Source organism: Myxocyprinus asiaticus, chromosome 35 (assembly GCF_019703515.2).
Source record: "Myxocyprinus asiaticus isolate MX2 ecotype Aquarium Trade chromosome 35, UBuf_Myxa_2, whole genome shotgun sequence".
Taxonomy (NCBI): domain Eukaryota; kingdom Metazoa; phylum Chordata; class Actinopteri; order Cypriniformes; family Catostomidae; genus Myxocyprinus; species Myxocyprinus asiaticus.
Genome location: NC_059378.1, coordinates 37,650,801 through 37,671,030, shown reverse-complemented (window position 1 = coordinate 37,671,030; position 20,230 = coordinate 37,650,801). Strand labels below are relative to the sequence as shown.

Genomic DNA, 20,230 nt, shown 5'->3' with positions numbered 1-20,230 from the left:
AATACACAAAGCTTTAACCAAATACTCTCCTCTCTTCCTCCCCAGCCTCACGGGGAGAGAGGAAGAGCGATAGATAGAGAGAAAAACAAAGGCTGACACCTCGTTCTCTCCCCTCGAGACAGACATTATCTCTCCTCTCTTCTCACCCACTTTCTCAGTAAGTTGCTCTGCACTTCTTTCTGTCTTTCCTTTATTTACTTCTCTTTCGGTTTCTTTCCCAATCTCCAACGTTTTGTTTTCTCCCAGCTTTCTTTTTTCCTTTCTTCGTTCCTTCCTCTTTCTCTCTCTTTCACTCTTCCTTTTTCCTTCACTCCTCTTTCTCTTTATACCTTTCTTAATTGATCTCTTTCTTTCTTTCTTTCCTCTCATTTCTTTCTTTTTAATTCATTCTCTTTACTTCTTTCTTTTTTCACTCTTTCTCTATCTTTCTCTTTCACCCTTCCTTCCTATTTCATCCTTCTTTCATCCCACTCGTTCTCTTTCTCTCTCCCTCTTCCTCTCTTTCACCCTTCCTTCCTTTCTTTCTTTCTTTCTTTCTCCTTCCTCTCTTTTTCTTTATTTCTTTCCTTCTTCACTCTTTTTTATCTTCTCTTCCTTCCTTCCTTCCTTCCTCTCTTTCTCCCTTCCTCCTTCCTCTATCTTCTCTTTCTTTCTTTTTTCTTTCTTTCTTCACTCTTTCTCTATCTTTCTCTTTCACCCTTCCTTCTTTTCTATTTCATCGTTCTTTCATCCCACTCTTTCTCTCTCCCTCTTTACTTCCTCTCATTCACCCTTTCTTTCCTTCTTTCCTTCTTTCTTCCTCCTTTCCTCTCTTTTTTCTTTCTTTCCTTCACTCTTTTTATCTTTCTCTTCCTTCCTTCCTTCCTTCCTTCCTTCCTTCCTCTCTTTCTCTCTTCCTTCCTCCTTCCTCTCTTTTCTCCTTCTTTATTCACTCTTTCTCTTTCTCTGTCTCTCTCTTCCTTCCTTCCTTCCTTTCTTTCTTCCTTAACTCTTTCTCTATCTTTCCCTTCCTTCCTCTCTTCCTCCTTCCTCTCTTTTCTCTTTCTTTCTTTCTTTCTTTCCTCTCATTTCTTGCGCTATAATAAACACTTTTACGTTTTGGCTTATATCACTGCATCCGTAAGGGATAGAATCGAAATTCTTTTTTCCTCTGACTCCTTGAGTCAAGCTCCGATTTCATTTCTGTCTATCATTTTTTCCCGCCATTTTGAATTTTTTGAAAAACCTACTTTTTCTAACTCCTCCTAGACCGTTAGTCCGATCGGCATGCAATTTTTAATTCATTCTCTTTACTTCTTTCTTTCTTTCTTTCTTTCTTTCTTTCTTTATTCTTTCTTCACTCTTTCTCTAGCTTTCTCTTTCACCCTTCCTTCCATCCTTCTTTCCTTCTTTCATCCCACACTTTCTCTCTCCCTCTTTACTTTCTTTCACCCTTCCTTTCTTTCTTTCTTTCTTTCTTCACTCTTTCTTTATCTCTATCTTTCTCTTCCTTCCTTTCTCTCTTTCTATCTTCCTTTCTTTCATTCTTTCTTTCCTTCCTCTCATTTCTTTCTTTCTTCTCTCTTTATCTTTCTCTTTCACCCTTCCTTCCTTCCTTTCTTCCTTTCACCCTTCTTTCCTTCCTTCTTCCTCTCTACCTCTCTTTTCTTTCTTTTTAATTAATTCGCTTTACTTCATTTTTTCTTTCTTTCTCTTTCATGCTTGTTTCATCCTTCCTTCTCTCCTTCCTCTCTTTCATTCTTTCTTTCTTTCTCTTTCACCCTTCCTTCTTTTTTAACATTCTCTGTATCTCTGTCACATATTCTAGTTCTGAAAGTGTTTTCTTGAAAAGCTCTTGAATTAAAATTAAGTTATCATTTACTCAACCTCATATCACTCTTCCTCTCTTCCTTCCTTCCTTCCTATTCTCTCTCTTTTCCTTCCTTCCTTCCTTTATTGCTTCTTTAATTCCTTCCTTCCTTCCTTCCGTCCGTCTGTTCCTTCTTTACTCTTTTCTCTCTAACTAACTTCCTTCATCTTCAGGCACAGTGCATTTTCATACATTTCCATTCATAACAAGCATGTAACCATATCTTGGGAGGGCAACCTTCTAGCCTCTTCCTCTTTCTTTAGTATGTCTCTTCCCCTCTCTCTTTCTTTATAAAGTGTCTCTCTTCCTCTACCTCTCTCTCTCTTTCTCTCCTCACACAGGTTTGATTCCAGCTGTTAATAAAACAATGCCAGTGCGTCTTGGGAGCAGGTGAAGCTGCCAATTACTTTGCAATTACCTGGGTAATTATGCAAACTCGGTGCTCAGAGGAGGGAAGTCTGCGCCGTAGGCGAGCTGGTCGAAGGCAATGCTCTGCCTGTCTGTGTGCCTTCGACAAGGCCGGCATTCTCTAGTGCCCACCATGCTAAAATGTGTTTAATTAGAACAGAAAAAGGAAATAGTTTGTAATGTTCAGACTCTCTCTTCGTTAGCTGCCAAACAGATGTTAAAGAGTTTGGGTAAGAGGAGGAAGATGAGGAGGAAGGTGTTATGCTATGCAGTTAGAGTCTAAGGTTGCAGTCAGGCTTTGAAAGGGAACAGACCAGAGTCCCTGTCTGTGTCTCGAATACAGAAACCATTGAATCTGGAGGTGGGGTCTTGAATTTGAGAGCTATGAAAGACACTATACCACTGTATGTGGGGTTGATTTTGGGGTGAAAAGGCCATTTGCTTTGGACTAGGATGAGATTGCACTGTATTGCGCTTGCCAATTTCAAAATGAACAATATTACAAACATACTTTATGTATCAGTCATGTAACATTCATTCAAATTAGGGACTAAAGCTTGAATTTCTACATCAAAACATAATATTCAGTACGAAACATTGGGGGAAAAATAAGCTATGAATATATTGGCCCAAACAGACTGATGTGGAGAGAACTTAAAAAAAAATAATACAAAGTCTAATATTGGCAGATAAAAATTGTGCATTCCTAATTTGAATATAACAAACCAAATGAGAGGATTTAATATCTATCTTTTTAATTTATATTTACTGCATAATGGGACATCTAAAGTGGCATCTACAGTGACAACAAAATTCTTGGCATCTAAATGAGCATTCAGGGCTGTAAACTGGGATACAAACATCGCACTGTCAGGATGACTGGACAAATAAAAGAACAGCGTGTAATGACTCAGTGCTGGTCAGTGAATCACTGGTGCATGCTCTCAAGACAATTTTCTCTCCTGTATGATATTAGAAGATTGGTCGTGGTTAACCACATGTGCGCTTTACCTGAAGCATTAATGGTTACCATAATAAAAGAAGTTGATGAAAGGTCACCTGATGGGCTATGGTCTGATAACCTGCTGACCTTTTGACCCTTGAATCAGAGGAATGGCAGAGCAGAAAATCCCAGCGACCCAGAAAGTAGCTCAGGTTAACGGAATACGATTCTAAATTCCTCCCCCTCGCACCAAACCCCCCTTAAACACGACAGGTTCCAGCTATTACTCTTTCAGTCAATCAACAAAAAACATATTTAAGCAGCAAAAACAATCTTTGACAACCAGACGCAGGAGCGCAGGGGACAAGCTCATATGCAAATGTACGTGTGTGTTTCCCGTCATGGCTTTTTGCGTGTCAGCTTCAGTTGTCTGTGGATTTGAAGGGATGCAAATGAAGGTGTTTATGCAGGAGGAGGCAGAGGGTGGAGAAAAAAGCAGCAGAGAAACGGGAGATCGGATAAGTTTAGGAACGGATTTGCTATTGTGCATGTGGCTCTATACTGTGTCTGTGAATGTTTTCCAAAGATACTGTATGTGTGTTTGAATGTGTGAAATGCAGAAATAGTCCTCATAGTGAATAGAAAAAGAGGGAAAGTAAACAAAATGTTTTGCAGTGAGTACACAAAATTACAGAGAAAAACAAAGAAAGAGTGAAAATCCTGAAAGAATGGCAGATATAAATGACCATGCACTCCAATGCCAGTGTGCAGAAATTAATTGAGTGAAAGAGATCTGCTGTTAAAAGGTGAAATAGGTTACGAGAGGAAGTGAAACAATTGTTTTTTTGTTTGCCCGTGGCTGTGTATCATCCACTCTCGCTCTCTCTTTCTCTCACTTTCTCTTTTTTTCTTGGCTGCCCTCACATCATGTTTTAACACACATTATAAAACATAAATATAGTTATATGGACTATAAATATAGTGATAATTGCATCTTAACCCTATAACGCCGCCTGTATCAAATTTGATATGCTATTTTTTAAAGTGTGTGCATCATTAACAAACAAACTTTTGCAGAAATTCCATTGTCTGCAATGTACTAGATGTTTGCTGTTACCTGGTGGACATTTCCAGGCATTTAAAAAAAAAATCAAAAATGTCTGCTTTTGTATTGCATTCAAAAAAATTTTTTTTAAGTGAAATCTTTGCTGATTTTAATAAAGTAAAAGTGACAGTAATTATTATATTGTTACTGATATGTTAAAATGAGTAACTTGTGCTTGGTTCAAATTTTGTATATTATTTTATTGAGAAAGCCTGTTGAAATCCATTTATCAAATATGATACATGTTTTTGAGGTATATCTCTCAATCACCATTCTATTCCATTCATGCCCACCAAAAAAAAAAAAAAAAAAAAAAAAAAAAAAAAAAATCAGAGCTTTGAAAATTCTGACATATACTTTTTATAAGATACATTTAAAGAGTGAACTAATATTTCTGTGTATTTTCATATATACAGCCTGCTCTGTCATTATAAAGATCTCATTATTTTTCATAACATGCTAAAATGATGTTATCTTAAAATAAGTTCCTAAGACCCAGCGAAGTTTTTTACAATTTCCCTTTTTTAAATGTCAATATAGTATTTGGTGCATAAAATACATATGATAAAAAATGTTTATTAAAAAAATAATATTTTGTTGTATTTGATGTGCTGAACTGAACTGTGATACATTTCAATCCATATTTATAGACCAAAGAGAGGAAGTTGTCATGAAAACTCTCAAACATTTGGTATCTCTGAAAAGCCCATGGAGTCCTCTGATAATACCCTAATGACACTAAAAACAGTTTAATGTCAGAAAAATGAGAATTTTCTGACAATTCTTTCATATTTCAGGCTTTACATGGTTAAAAACAGCTGTATATCTATAAAAGATCTTTATTGCTTTTGTGCCAAATGAATACTGTTCTGATTCAGATAATGTTGAATCAGATTTTTATGGCACAAAATGGCAAAAAATTGTCACCCTAATCTCAATTATGGTGACAATATTAAATTGAACAAATACATTTATAATAAATACAACTAATCAAACTAGAAAACACCCTTCTTTATATAACTGAGTCAAAATGACAGCAGCAATTAACTAAATATTTCACTTGAAACAAGAAGTGACATTACTGTTGTACAGGGGCTCAATTGAACCTCTTTGAAGCGAATCACTTTCCTCCAATGTGATTTACGCATCAAAATACCACTCTGCATTCAAAACTTAATTCTGTTTTTGTTTACCACGTCAGATGTTTGGCTGAATGAGTCAGTGTGCCGTATGTTTATGAGCGTTTATTGTGTTTACTCAAACGGGTTTTCTGAGCTCTCCGAATCAAACCGCACATGTTCGGGAGGATATTAGTGTCCGCATGCAAGCGTAACCTGCAATGTTTGCCTGTCATGCCACAAAAACACAAAGTGAAAAGCTTGAAAAGCGTCTCAATTTGCCGCTCTGTAGGAAAGGCTCGTTAGACGCTCTGAATCATGTTCACATATTTTCTGGGAGGAAATTGCTATGGGCAACGTATGGGTATAAAATCAAAAGATGGAGCTTGCTGTGAAAGAAATCATTTTTAAATTTTCTTAAAGGAATATTCTGGGTTCAATACAAGTTAAGCTCAATCGACAGCATCTGTGGCATAATGTTGATGGCCACAAAAATAAATTCTGACTTGACCCTCCTTTTCTTAAAAAAAAATAAAAAATAAAAAATAAATCTGGATTCCACTGAGAATGGAAGTGAATGGGGCCAATTTGTAAACGTTAAAATACTCACTGTTTCAAAAGTATAGCCACAAGATATAAACAATATGTGTGTTAACATGATTTTAGTGTGATAAAATCACTTACAAACCTTTTTTGTGTAAAGTTACAGCCAATTTTACTACTCCGTTGCCATGACGTTGTAATGTCAACAAATTCTAAAACTCTATAACAACTATAAAATTATGATTTAAACAACTTTACAGCTCAAATAATTCATGAGTTTTGACAGAAGAATTAATGTACAGTAAGTGCTTCACATTTTGTCTTTAAACCCTTAAAAATTGTCCCCATTCACTTCCATTTTAAGTGGCTCACTGTAACCCAGATTTTTGCTTTTTTTTAAAGAAAAGGAGAGACGAGTCAAAATTATTTTTTGTAGTAATCAACATTATGCCACAAATTCTGTCGATTGAGCTTAACTTGTATTAAACCCGGAATATTCCTTTAAGAAAATATGAGTGGTGCTTGTCCATGCAAACAAGTGCCTGGACTGCTTGTTGCTGCCACATTGCTAGAGTTTTTGTGTGGTTGCTGTTCTGGTACCTGAATATGGCTTGGGTCTCTCCTTTCATCCAAGTCTATGGGAATTTTTCCCAATCATGAGTCCAAAAGAGTGCAACAGTTGGGTTCCGAAGTAAAAAATACCATATATTTTTTCATAGGCGAATTGATTGACAATAACTTATAAATCTTTAAAGACAGACCTACAGTGAGCTCCGAGGTTGTTAATCGATGGTACATGCTTCTGTTAAAGATATCAGTCCTCATTGTTTCAACTTCATTAAAAAAAATTGCGTTTAACCCTTTAAGCTCTGAAGGTGTTTTTAAAGTTTTCCTGTTTCAGTGGCATACCCTAAATTAAAGGCTTATTACTCTACAAAATAATAATAATAATAATAATAATAATAATAATAATAATATATATAATGATACATTCTGAGACTCTCAGCCTAAGAAGCTGCTGGAAAATCACAACAACAACAACAAAAAAAGAGCCAAAAATGTACTTTTTTTCTTATCTGACATTATAAATCTCTGGGTGTAAATAAGGTGGCTCCGAAAAACTGCTTTTGTTTCGGTTCCAATCATGTCAACTGTATCTGAGAAAATTGTGTCGATACGACAAAGCAATCAAAAGTTATAGCATTAAAAAAATAAAAATAAATTATCATAGTGTCCAAAAAGGTCTCCATGTGTCCAAAAGCCTTTCCAAACAAATAAAGCATAATAATTGTACACAAGAACTAATTACACATGCAAACACAACAGTGACTAAGGGTATGCATACCATGCAGACATGATTTTAGTAAAGAGATTTCACAGAATGAGTGCCTTTTGACTCAATGAGTCTGCAACATGGAGTCTGTGTCATTTACTTGGCGCCATCTCCTGGTGGCCAAATGTAACATTGAGCTTCATGTGGATTATCTAATGATCTATGCATCCGATTACCTTGTGTGTGGGCTCGTTTGAAAGATAATCACCTCCTGTAAGTAATGGTGTGATATTTTATGTTCCGTTTATTTTTCTAGAAGTTATACATGAAAATGTGGCATATCAGCAACATCAACATAATTATCGAAGACATAAACTTAGCTATTACTTGCTATATTTTTGTCTGTGAGTAAAATAGACTGGTTGTATTCTACTCTTTGAAGGCTGTCCAAAAACATATTACACATGGCTATTTAATCAGTTTGATGTTTTTACCGAACAATGTTTTTTTTTTTTCTCACTGGCCCATCCAAGCTTTAAAGGTTAATAGCAGAATCTGTCCTGAATAACTACACTACCTGTTAATTCTGAAGAGAAAGATCCACCAATCAGAGAATCATCGCGAACAAAGCACGCCAAAAAGAGCTCTGCAGCGACCACTCACTTAATACCGGTGAAATAATACAGTTTAAATATATTGATTCTACACTTATAATCAACTACTTTAAATCAATAGATTTACATTCATTCAATTACACCATTCACAATGCTTAAGGGGATTGTAGTTCATTCCCTCATTAAAGATGTTAAGTACACAGTCTTGTACCTTTGTCTTTTTGTCCGATTTTCAAATTGCAGCTTGTAATGTTGTGATTCACCTCAGAGCTGGTTGGTTCGGTTCATGGCTTATTTATGAAAGATGAAAGGGAAAAAATACTTTCGGAACCAAGACACTGTTGTGCTCTATGGTCCGTTAGGTTAAGAACATACATCGAATTTGCTTAGAAAACCAAAAAGAGCACCTCTCCTCAAAAAGCTGCAAGATTTGAGGAATCAATTGTGTGTAGTTCAAATGGTGCAGGGAGAGTTACACGTCAAAGTTTAAAGGAATATTCTGGGTTCAATACAAGTTAAGCTCAATCAAAAGCATGTGTGGCATAATTTTGATTACCACAAAAACTAATATTGACTCGTTCCTCCTTTTCTTAAAAAAAAAACAAAAAACAAACAAATGTAAGTTACAGTGAGGCACTTGCAATAGAAGTGAATGGCCAATTTTTGGAGGGTTTAAAGGCAGAAATGTGAAGCTAATAATATATTCGCCTATATATTATTTGAGCTGTAATGTTTAAATTGTAACTTTATACAAATAAGGTCAGTAAGCAATTTTATCACATTAAAATCATGTTAACACGTATATTGTTTTTGTCTTATGGCTATACTTTTGAAACAGTGAGTATTTTAACGTTTACTGATTGGCCCCATTCACTTCCATTGTAATTGCCTCACTGAAACCCAGATTTTTGCTATTTTTATTTTATTTATTTTTTTGTGGTAATTATTATTATGGCACAAATGCTGTCAATTGAGCTTAACTTGTATTAAAATCTGGAATATTTGTTTAATACTCAGTGTTGGGGATTTCAGCAAAACCCCTAACCATAAGTGTATGCAATACTTACAGCCTTAGCAAGCACCTCACAAGTTTGTAGGCTAAAATCAAACACACAACCATCATAAAATATGAACAATACACTTAGGTGCTCATGTCATGGGGGGAAATGAGCGTCCGTTGCTCTTTTAGAGGATATGGGTGATAACACATATGTGCTCCCTCTATATTTCATACATTGAGTCATAGACACACACACTCAACATTGACAACACGCAGTACACAAACTCAATAAAATACAGACATGGCACACACCACAACATCAATACTGGAAGGCCACACACACACTTTGAAGGATAAAAGAGCTTGTGGCCCTGAGCCAAGAATGATCTCATTGGCTCCTCAGCCCGTGCAGGAAAGAGAAGTGTATCGATTGGGTCTCAAGGCATCGCCTGTAAAAGTGTGTGTGTGTGTGTGTGTTTGAGTACATATATACAGGTGAGTGTGTGCGGATTCTGTTTTGCATGCATGTTATATAAACCTGGCCTTCATCTGGCTTTAAAATGGATTATTCAGCAAAAATATAAGATGTGGTATGAAAAAAACAAAAACGAAAGAGCGAAAGAGAAGAACAAGACAAGTGCGGGAGATCACAAAGAGTCCATCCTAAAAGACCAACCCGATTGATTGAATAAAATATTATTTCCCCACCCTCGTTTATCCGGGTGAGTCCGGGTTGATTGCATCTTTGTGCTCGGGAAACCACGCTGGTTGTTGTCCTTCTTATTGAACTTACAGGTGGAGAAACAAACAAAACGCACACAAGGCAACTTTATATTTCTTTTCCCCCGCCGCCCAGATCAGAGCCCAGCGTCTCGGTCGGGATTGATGCTTTGCTTATTGAACATAACGTCGGACCAAATTGCCTCTCTTGCTTTTACACTGTGAATAATGCAAGAGCAACGTAGTCTTCGAGCACAGATAAATAATCTATGGAAGCTTCCCGTTGGGTTGTTGTGGGGAGGAAGAAATCGGATGCCCATCAAAAAGAACTCCTATTGTCAGACGACTGACTTTGGATCAATTGTTGTGTACAAAACAGTGTTGATCGAGATGAAACATTTGCAAATATAATATATATTTGCAAACAGTCATCACTTTAACTATTAACCACTTTAACCTAAACTACAGCAGTGAAATCATCCTGCACAGTTTGTGCTACGATCACAAATTATATCTCAAATCATACATCATACTATTACTTTTCTAAGCAATCAGATTTATGATTTTCTCTTGGCGGATGATTAAATGGAGCTATATCTAAGGACCAGATTCACCAGAATATCATCAAGACCTTGGTATTGGCTCTTTTGGGCCAGTAAGCAACCACATAGCAATCACCAAGAACACCCTAGCAACCGCATAGCAACAGCCTTGCAATCACTCACAACATCCTATCTTTGTGGCGTTGACTTTTGCATGGGCTACTTTGAAATGGTAGCTTCCTAAGCAACAAGCTTCTCATAATTTAAAGTAGGTAAACGGCCCCACTTTATATAAGGTGTCTTTAAATATTATGTTCTAACATTAAAATACATACAATATAATTTAATTAATTTGTAACTACATGTTGTTCTGCAAAATTCTCACAAGATTCACATGTGCTGCTACTGTGGTTGAGGTATGGGTAGGTTTAGGGTTAGGGTTGGGTTGGATTAGGATTAGGGGTAAGGTTAACAGTGTAACTACAGATGTCATTAAATGCAGGTACTTTAAATGGAAGTACAATTCAACAACACATATTTACATAATAATACATTGTATCAAATGCTTAAGTGCATAGAAATTAAAGACACCTAATATAAAGTGGGTCCAGTTAAACTATAGTCAAGCTACACTTTAAATAAAGTAGTTAGCTACACTAAAATTAGGGTGACAATATTAAACTGAACATAAACATTTATACTAAATATAAACTAATAAAACTAGAACACACCTTGTTTTATGATAGTTGAAATATAGCAATAAACAAAATATTTTTCTTCGTGGAGTGTCAAGGTGGTCTTTGTCAAGCTTCAGGCGGGCAGCAATGTTTTTTGTTGGAAAGCAGTGGCTTCCTTCGTGGTTTCCTGCCATGGACACCATGCCTGTTTAATTTTTTCAGCATGGTAGACTCATGAACAGAGATGTTAACCAGTTCCAATGATTCCTTCAAGTCTTTAGCTCACTCTAAGGTTCTTTTTTTTTTACATCATTGAGCATGCTGCGGTGTGCCTTTTGAGTCTACTTGGCTGGATGGCAACTTCTAGGGGGAGTAGCCACAGTACTAAATCGTTTCTATTTATAGACAATTTGTCTAACTGTGGAAAAATGAATATCTAAGCTCTTCAGCATAACTTTGTAACACTTTCCAGCTTTATGCAAAGCAACAAATCTTGATCGTAGGTCTTTTGAAATCTCTTTTTTTGCGAGGCATGGTCCATGTCAGCAGATGCTTCTTGTGAATAGCAAACTCAAAATGTTTGAGTGCTTTTTATAAGTCAAAATATCTCTAACCCCACCTCCAATCTCGTTTCATTAACTGGATGCCAGGTTTGCCAACTCCTGACTCTAATGAGCTTTTTTGTTGTCTTTAGCCTAGGGATTCACTTACTTTTTCCACAGCACTGTTAATGTTTAATGGGATGTGTTCAATAAAAACATGAAAGATTATAATTGTTTGTGTTTTATTAACTTAAGCACATTGTGATTGTCTATACTTGTGACTTTAATGAAGACGAGATCAAATTTATTGAGCAATTAATGCAGAAAACCAGCTAATTCCAAAGGGTTCACAAACTTTTTCTTGCCACTGTCTATCAACAGCTATTTGGAAATGAGACAGAGACACAGAGCTACGTTTCACATCTATGTTATGAGACACACATACAGAAAGACGTTTGAGATATCGTCTTTCACAAGAAACACGGCGAGTTGTTGGCGAGTTTATCATTTTAGCACAATCTCCGAAATGATACAATTTGCTTTTAAGTAGCAGTTAAACATTCCTCTAAATTGATGTATGCTTTTAGCCTAATCAAATAAAACTTTGCACAGATTTGAATAAGGGTTTATGGGAGTGCAGTACTAACATTGGAAAAGCAAGACACGAAGAAGCACATTATCTAATTTCGGGGAAAAGGTTCCTCTTTTCAAGAAACCTCAACTCCCTTAGCTGGGTGAGATTAGCTTTGACAAATACTGTATACAATATGGTGTTTCATGTCCACAAAAAGCATATGAAAGTATGCGAGACAGAGAAAAAGATAGAGTTAGAGAGTGCTGGAACTCGATGACAAACACAAGTTGACAGTTTCCAGTCCCATTGGCAGCCATCTTGTCTTTTACCGCTCTGGGAATTCCCGGCAGCTCGAGCAATAATCCATACACTTTTATTTTCCCACTCTGTACCTCACACGCTCACTCGTGTTCTCCTCAGAGGCTCCTTCACGATCGTCTTACTCATTCACAAAGTTTCTTTCTGGATTTCTGCCTTTATTTCTGCTCCAGCCTCCACACCGGGGATTCGGGGTTCGATATATCTACCTGCTGTGAGTTCCAAATTAATTTGAGTGGATCGAGAGGAAAAGGAGGGGTGTGGAGAGAGACACAAACACACCTGCTGAGTCACTCCAATCAAACTTCACCCTTAGCCATGGGCCTTGAAAAGGTCAGGGTGCTTCAGATGAATTTTGGCTAGCCTAGCCTTTTCCTCTTATTAAAGACTCATGTCTGGTTTTATTGCATGAATGCATTTAGCAGATTTTGGCTTTAAGAAATGTTGGTTGTAAAACACAGTGCATGTTGACAAAATCTGCTTAGATTGCTGGTGTGGACGTCACCCCCACAGTGGCAACGTCTTTAGATGTTTGTTTAGATGCATTATATTATGTAGCAGACGATCCGCACATATTATGCATATTATGCCTATATATGTGTGAAAATTTTAAGGCACATGGAAAACTGAAGTATACGTTGGCCTTGAGGCTCCTTTTTCATCTGAAAGATGTAATTTTTTGAGTGTTTGCTCATCTGCAATACATCCCTAAAACATTTGCTGTCATTTGTTACACTGTGTCCTAATTATGCAAGATGCAGCAAATTTGCAATGTCAAGTCATTTTTGTCCTTATTGAAAGTGAAAATGCAGCATGGAACAACAAATTCACAGTAAATCAGATCATATTTGATATTTAATTTATAGCTATGTGGAGTGGGATTTTAGACCAATGAGATTTTACTGTGGGTGGAGGTACCCAGCATGAATGGATATAGAAGCCAAGTGAATAACAAAATTGCATTTGAAACTAGTTAGAACAAAAACTTTAACAAGGTAGAGAAATGACAAAATGTCTCTTTTAACCTTTTGCGCGTACACATGCGTGAATATTGTATTTTGGCTTCGTTATACGCAACGCATAATTTTAATTCATTTAAACCGACTGTTCTCAGTTCAGGAGAATCTGTGCAGCAAGTAAAGGGTTAAACTTGTGATAAAACAACATGGCACCGACCACAGCAGAGTTTGTCTTTTGGAGAAATGGCAACAGAACTACATCTGGTGTGAAACCTAATTAAGTTTTTATATTGAAACCTGTTTGAGTCAAAAGATTAGAGTCTCTAGTTTCATCCGATATGCCATTTTTTAAATTTGAGCGATTTATCGGGAAAAACCACTTTGCTAAACACAATGTACACTAATTAGCATGTTTCCTTAAATCCTATATTCACTGTGCATTATGACATTAAGAAAATATGGGTTCATCCAAAAGCTGAAAAATGTTGCTTTCAGAGGCTTTATATGGAGTTAGGATGAAAATAAGGTGCATTTCAAACTGTTCTGAAACCAGTGCAGACAGACAGCACAATGGAGGTTAAGTTATTCAATAAATAGGGAGCAAGGGTGCATTATGTAGCTCTCTATGCAACTAAGTGCATTCAATCCAAACTTCCTGTCAAATGTTCACTGTCAGGCTGCAGATGATGTTTGGACCACTCAGCATGTTTGGCAGTCATGGGACAATGGTAAGCAGCATAGATTCAGAATTTATAATGTATAGTTTTATTTTAACTATATGGTCGGGAGTGATTGGATGATTCTGGCCATTACTTAGAATTATTTATGCTAATTTGTGATGTAACGTTTTGTAATCTCTAAAAATGTATAACCAACACTCCTGGAAACATAATAAACAATATGATTCTATGGGCTTGTATTATTTAACATTTCACAATTTAGTCCCGCTGTCCACATATGTTGCCATTAATTTTTAGGAAAGTTATTGCTCTAGAAATGTATTGTTTGCATGCTTATAAGATGCTACTAGTTACAAATCAAAAAAGAAAATGGAAAATGCACACAGCATTCACGCTTGGGTCTCAGGAGGTTAATTGTGTTGCGCCTGATGAGGACACATGTTTAAAGGTTATAATGTATACATATACACTCCTAATAGCATCATTTTCCAAAGTATGCAGTAATAGATAGAAATGCTCGTTTTCAGCGGATGAAAACGCAGTTCCAGTGTGGATGAGAGGTGCAAATGTAACCAAATCAATGTGTTTTCAAATGAAAACTTGTAAGAGTGCTGATATAACAGCACTGGAACGTTTCACTTTATGTATCATTTCTATCCTTTGTTTAACTTTTTCTGGAAGCATTTTCATTGGTGGAGTAAAAATAAGCAAATTAGCTAACCATACTGTGTGCTTACTAGGCATTCTCACTACAGCAGGTTCTCTCTCTCCCCCTGCTGGCAAGGAGGCCAATAAACAAAACACAAAAGATTGGTCAGTTTTAGTTTTACTAGCAGGGTTTAGTGGTCACTTAATCTCCCTGATTCAAGCAATGGGAGTCGGCATGTTTCTGTTCTTTTCCCTAGGCATAAGCAGCCATGCTAATAGTCCTGATTTATTCCTGTTGGTTTAATCCGTGAGTCTCCAGGCGAACAGAGCATCTCACACGACAGAGGCACATCTGTTACATTCACAGACTTATGCTTTTCGGGTGGAAGTGTATGTTTGTGTCTACGCACAACAGATGTGTATGTACATTCAATCATAATGCTCAAAACAGAATCTTTATTTGCCAGACGACTGGGGCTGGTGGAATTTGTTTCAGCAGCATTACACATGTGATGTCATTCACTTCATCTGTCAAAACAAGACAAACTATACTAAACAGAATAATAGGCTTAAATATCAAACCTGATGATAAAACAAAGCAAACAGCGCGAAGCGAATCGGATTAAACAGAGGTATGGGTAGAACAATAGTTTACCTCACTGCAAGAAAATTCCATGAGACAAAAATATTCTAACTGAGACTGTCTATTCTTCATGGGTGAATCTAATAAATGCTGTCTGGGTCATATTTAATTAAAAAATTTAATTTAAAATTTTCTGAACAATGCCAGAGACATATTTTGTATGTTCAATTTAAATTTTATATATATATATATTTTGTGTGTGTGTGTGTGTGTGTGTGTGTGTGTGTGTGTGTGTGTGTGTATATATATATATATATATATATATATATATACACACACACACACACACACACACAAAATATATATATATAAAATTTAAATTGAATATACATTTAATTTATTATATATTTTTATATACTGTACTGTATATTTTATAAAGAAAATTTATCTTTTTTGGTCAATTGAGATTATTTTTCATTGTGACATTTTTCTTATGACAATTAAGCATATTTGCTCCCTAAATTCTCATTAATGTAATGTTTCTGGACATTTTATTTTCAGCTTTTTTGCATTTCCCTTTATTCTCACTGATGGTTTTCATTAAATTCTCATTATTGTAATACAGTATTTTTTATAATGTATTACGGCAGGGGTCCCCAAACTACGGCCCGCGGGCCGGATGCGGCCCGCCCCCACATTTGGATCGGCCCTCTGAACAATGCCAGAGACATATTTTGCAATTTCAAAATGCAATTTTAAATATATGTTTTACTTATATCATGTCTGTATTTGATAATAAAGGTTGGCTTTCAAACTAAAATTTCCCTTAGTTATTAACAGCCTAATTATTTGTAAAATTCACCTACCAACAGAATGGTACATTCAACATAACGTGCCATTGCGATCAAACAGGTGACGCGCGAGCCAACGAGAATTCAAAGAGACGACAAAATGGCGAAACGGTTGGGAAAGAGAAAGGTTGATTCAGAATGCAGGGTATTTAACCAAAAGTGGACAAGTGATTATTTTTTGTTCAGTGCAAAGAAGTGGCTGTTTGTCTCATCTGTCAAGAAACAGTGTCTGTGTTCAAAGAATACAATCAAAAAGAAGACGTGCGGTTCCGTGAGCTACATGTCCACGCTAAAGAAATCCGCCAGAACCCCTTCGCTTCCGACATTGACGAAGCCTTGCCTTCTTATCAGTTTGAGTTGGCTGAGTTACAGAACTGTGATGTTCTAAAAGACGCATTTAAGCCCAATGGTCTCATTGAATTCTATGCTGCCCTCCCAAATGAGACATACCCAAACATCAGAAGGCATGCAATGAAGATGTCCACACTTTTGGCAGCACGTATATATCTGTGAGCAAACCTTTTCATGCATGAAACTGATGAAAACTCCGATGAGATCAAGACTCACTGATGAACATTTGCATCAGTCTTTGAGACTGGCTGTGACAGGAATGGAACCTGACATTGGACTTCTCACCAGCCAGAAGCAAGCCCACAGTTCACACTAATTAATATGCATAAGTAAGTAAATGTTTTGATTTTGAATCAGCCTCCGTGCCTCTGATAAGCACGTCATTTTAAGATGGTGCACCGCTAGTGTAATTTGTTTTCATTTTGCGCAAGCTGCAGCAGTTCCGTTCTGTGTAACAGAAACACTCGGTTTAGCAGAACCTTTACGATTAATTAACCGTGACGTTTTAAAGCGCGGTTAATCGCGAAACCGGTTAATCGCTGCATCCCTAGCCCCCCATTAAAGAAAGGAAAAATTATGTGGCCCTCGTAGAAAAAGTTTGGGGACCCCTGTATTACGGGAAAAAAGTTACTGTTATACAATGATTTTGCATAAGGACAGGACAACAAATACCACCATAATGTGTACATACTTTACCGTTTAAATAATATATATTTCTTGAATTACAGTAATGAAATTGGGCGTGAAAATGAGCAAATAAAAAATGCACAAATTTTGGAATTGTCCTAAAAATATGCTTTGTTATCAAAAAATATGACATTTCTTTCTTTTGATTTCAGGTTTAAATATGACCCAGACAAGTTCTTGACAGGTTTCATGAGATTCATCCATAACACACACATAAACTCACAAGATCACATCCTCTCTGGCTTCAGTCGCAGCTCCATCATCGAAGTTTCCTTAAATAGTGAAACGACCTAACTACTGCAATTATCCTTTCTGTCGCTGTGACTACGCTCCCATGGCTACGGCTGCCATCGCTAGGAAACCAGGGACTCTGGTGGATGCTGGTAATAAGGCTTAGTTCTTTATCAGAGCAAACAGAGAGAGTGGAGGGATGTAGAGAGTGTTTTAATGTGTGTTTGGTGTCTAAAGGGCCTTGACTGACATTAAAAGTAGATGTCAATTGAAAAAAAAAAAGAAGCTACAAAAGTATACAATAACCCTTTAAACTATGGAGATTAGGCTTTATACTTTTTCATTTGAACTCTCTCGAGCCTTTGGGCATTTGTGTTATTACTCCATAGAGATGATCCAAAGTACCAGTGTGTTTCAGCTTGTCTTGTAAAGATGAAATAAAATACATTTAAACCTGATTTAAGTAAATCTAATGTACTTTAATGTCTCCTAATTTGGTTGATTGGATTTCTGAAATTAGAAATATGTTTATTGGTTGAGTAGGCACACAAACAGGCTAAAATATTTCTATTCCGATATGATATAATAAAAAGATTCAGATACTAGTACATGATTCTCTGGGAATTTCTGAATCTCTCTGCCTTGTACATATAATACATCTAAATATATGGACGGAAAGCTGGAAAACAAACAAAAAAACAAACAAACAAACAGACAAAAAGACTTGTCATGTCGCCCTTTCAGCCCAGTGCAGATGAAACGATCATCAGTCAGAATGTCGCTGTTCATTTAAAAGCAGCTGTCCATCTAGACAGAAACATCTTGTATGATTATTGATTCAGCATCAGCTGTCCACCCATTTTCTGCCCTGTTTTCAACATGTCAAACAAATTGAAGGAATGATCCATATTGTAAGAAGCCCAGAGGGATGGTCTATACCGGAGTCTGCGAATGGCACCGACCATAATTTTTTACACATCCTGACAAATTGACTTTTTATGCCTGTCATACTTTAACTTGTCACAGAAATGTTTTAGTTTGCTTCTATAATATGCTGTAAATATTACAATTGTTTCTAAGTTATGTGTATTAAACATTACATCTGCCTTGGAATTACATCTTAATGGGTTATATAATCTTTTGAGTATTATGAAAACTTTAAGAACTCAAAACTTCCTCAACAGTCAAAAAATAAAATAAAAATAAAAATAAAATAAACAAATAAAAAAATAAAAATATAAAATAATAAAAATAATAAAAATAAACAAAAAGTCTCATTGTGAATTTCTTCAACTTACTGAAGTAAATCAGAAGAACACATTAAAGGAATAGCTTACCCGGAAAATGAAAATGTCACTCCAAACTTCTATGATTCTTTAATTTATTTATTTTTTTATTTTTATTTTTTTATGTAATGATTAGAGAGTTAACATTTAAATTATGGATAACACTTTACAATAAGGTTCAATTTTCTAACATTAGTTAACAACATTAGTGAACGTGAATTAACAATTATCAATACTTTTACAGCATTTATTAATCTTGCTAAATGTTAATTTCACGTAATACATTTTTAAAATCAAAAGTTGTATTTGTTAACATTAGTTACTGCATTATTAACTAAAATAAACTAACAATAAACATTATTTTATTAACCAACCTTAAAGATTTATAAATGCTGTAAAATATATATTGTTCATTGTTAGTTCATGATACCTAATGCATTAACTAATGTTGAACCTTTTTGTGAAGTGTTACCAAATTATGTTCTGTTCATCAAAAAAGTGCTCGTATCGCTTTAGAAGTCTTGAAATATAGTGCATGAGTCGTATCGATTACTTTTACTGTGGTTGAAGTGGGTTTTGTTTTTTTGTCCTTTTTTATGCTTAGCAGCCCAGAGTCAATTTAATTATAAGACAAGCGGACAATGTTGAGTAATTAGTTACAGTAATCTAATTACACTTAAGTCAAAAGTAGTGCAATATTACATTTTACATACTTAATCAATTAAATTAATTACTTTTAAGTACATTGCTTGAGTAATAAATATAAAAATATATATATTATTTATGTAAAACACGTTTAAAATTTGAATTTATATGTACGTATGTTTGCGTTTTTTTGTGACAGCTGAAGGATGTGCACCCCCTTATTAAGACAATCACACATACTTTTGCACAGCGAAATTCCGCGGGTGAAATAGAGTCATCTCAATAGGTATCCGCACGATCGTGAATTTCGCACGATGGACTTCTGGTGGCGAAAAATGTCCCCTCGCGGATTTCGCGTGGAGTTCAAGTTTGGTGAAATTTGTGGCGAACTTTCGCGCCGTTGACCAATAGGACGTTGCTTGGTTTGGCAGTGACCTCTGATCGGGCGGTGCTTCATACACAGCAACACTGAATATACACAAGGATATCATTTTAGCGGCAAGTTTCTTTTCAACTTAACTCTGCCAGAGCAAGTGCAGCATTAAAAACAAGCTGCTTCGCCGTTATTTTTTTGGTGATTTCACATGCGCTCAGCATCCGCCCATGGCATCTTTGCCCACGGAATTTTGCCATGCAAAGGTATGTGTGACTGCGCCTTTAGTCATATGGTAAAGAAGTGTATGACTTATGTGTACAATGAACAACGAGGAAATATAGACAATTCGTTGAGCAGAAAAACTCAAACTTTTCTGTGGAGTTTTACAAAGTAACTTAAAAGTAAAGTCATTAGTAATGTGCTTAATTTTTTAGTAAGTAATCAGTAAAGTAATCTGATTACATTTTTTAGAAGTAATTATGAATTTGTAGTGGATTAGTTTCTTTAAGTAACTTACCTAACACTGCAAATAAACACTGCAAAGTCTTGTTCAAAATTCAGCTTTTGTGTTCCATGTGTTCATACAGTTTTAGAGAGACATGAGGGTGAATAAATAATGAAACAAATTTGTTTTTTGGGATGAATTATTCCTTTAATACAAGCTCATCCACAAATTGTTTTGAGAGACTGTCCCAATGTACTTTAGA

General features: G+C 35.9%; 1 protein-coding gene across 7 annotated transcripts in view; it reads right to left on the bottom strand.

The window, feature by feature from the left end:
• LOC127426070 (calmodulin-binding transcription activator 1-like) overlaps nucleotides 1-20,230 on the bottom strand; it is a 507,664-nt gene that overhangs the window by 139,401 nt on the left and 348,033 nt on the right. The gene's annotated exons all lie outside the window — the stretch shown is intronic.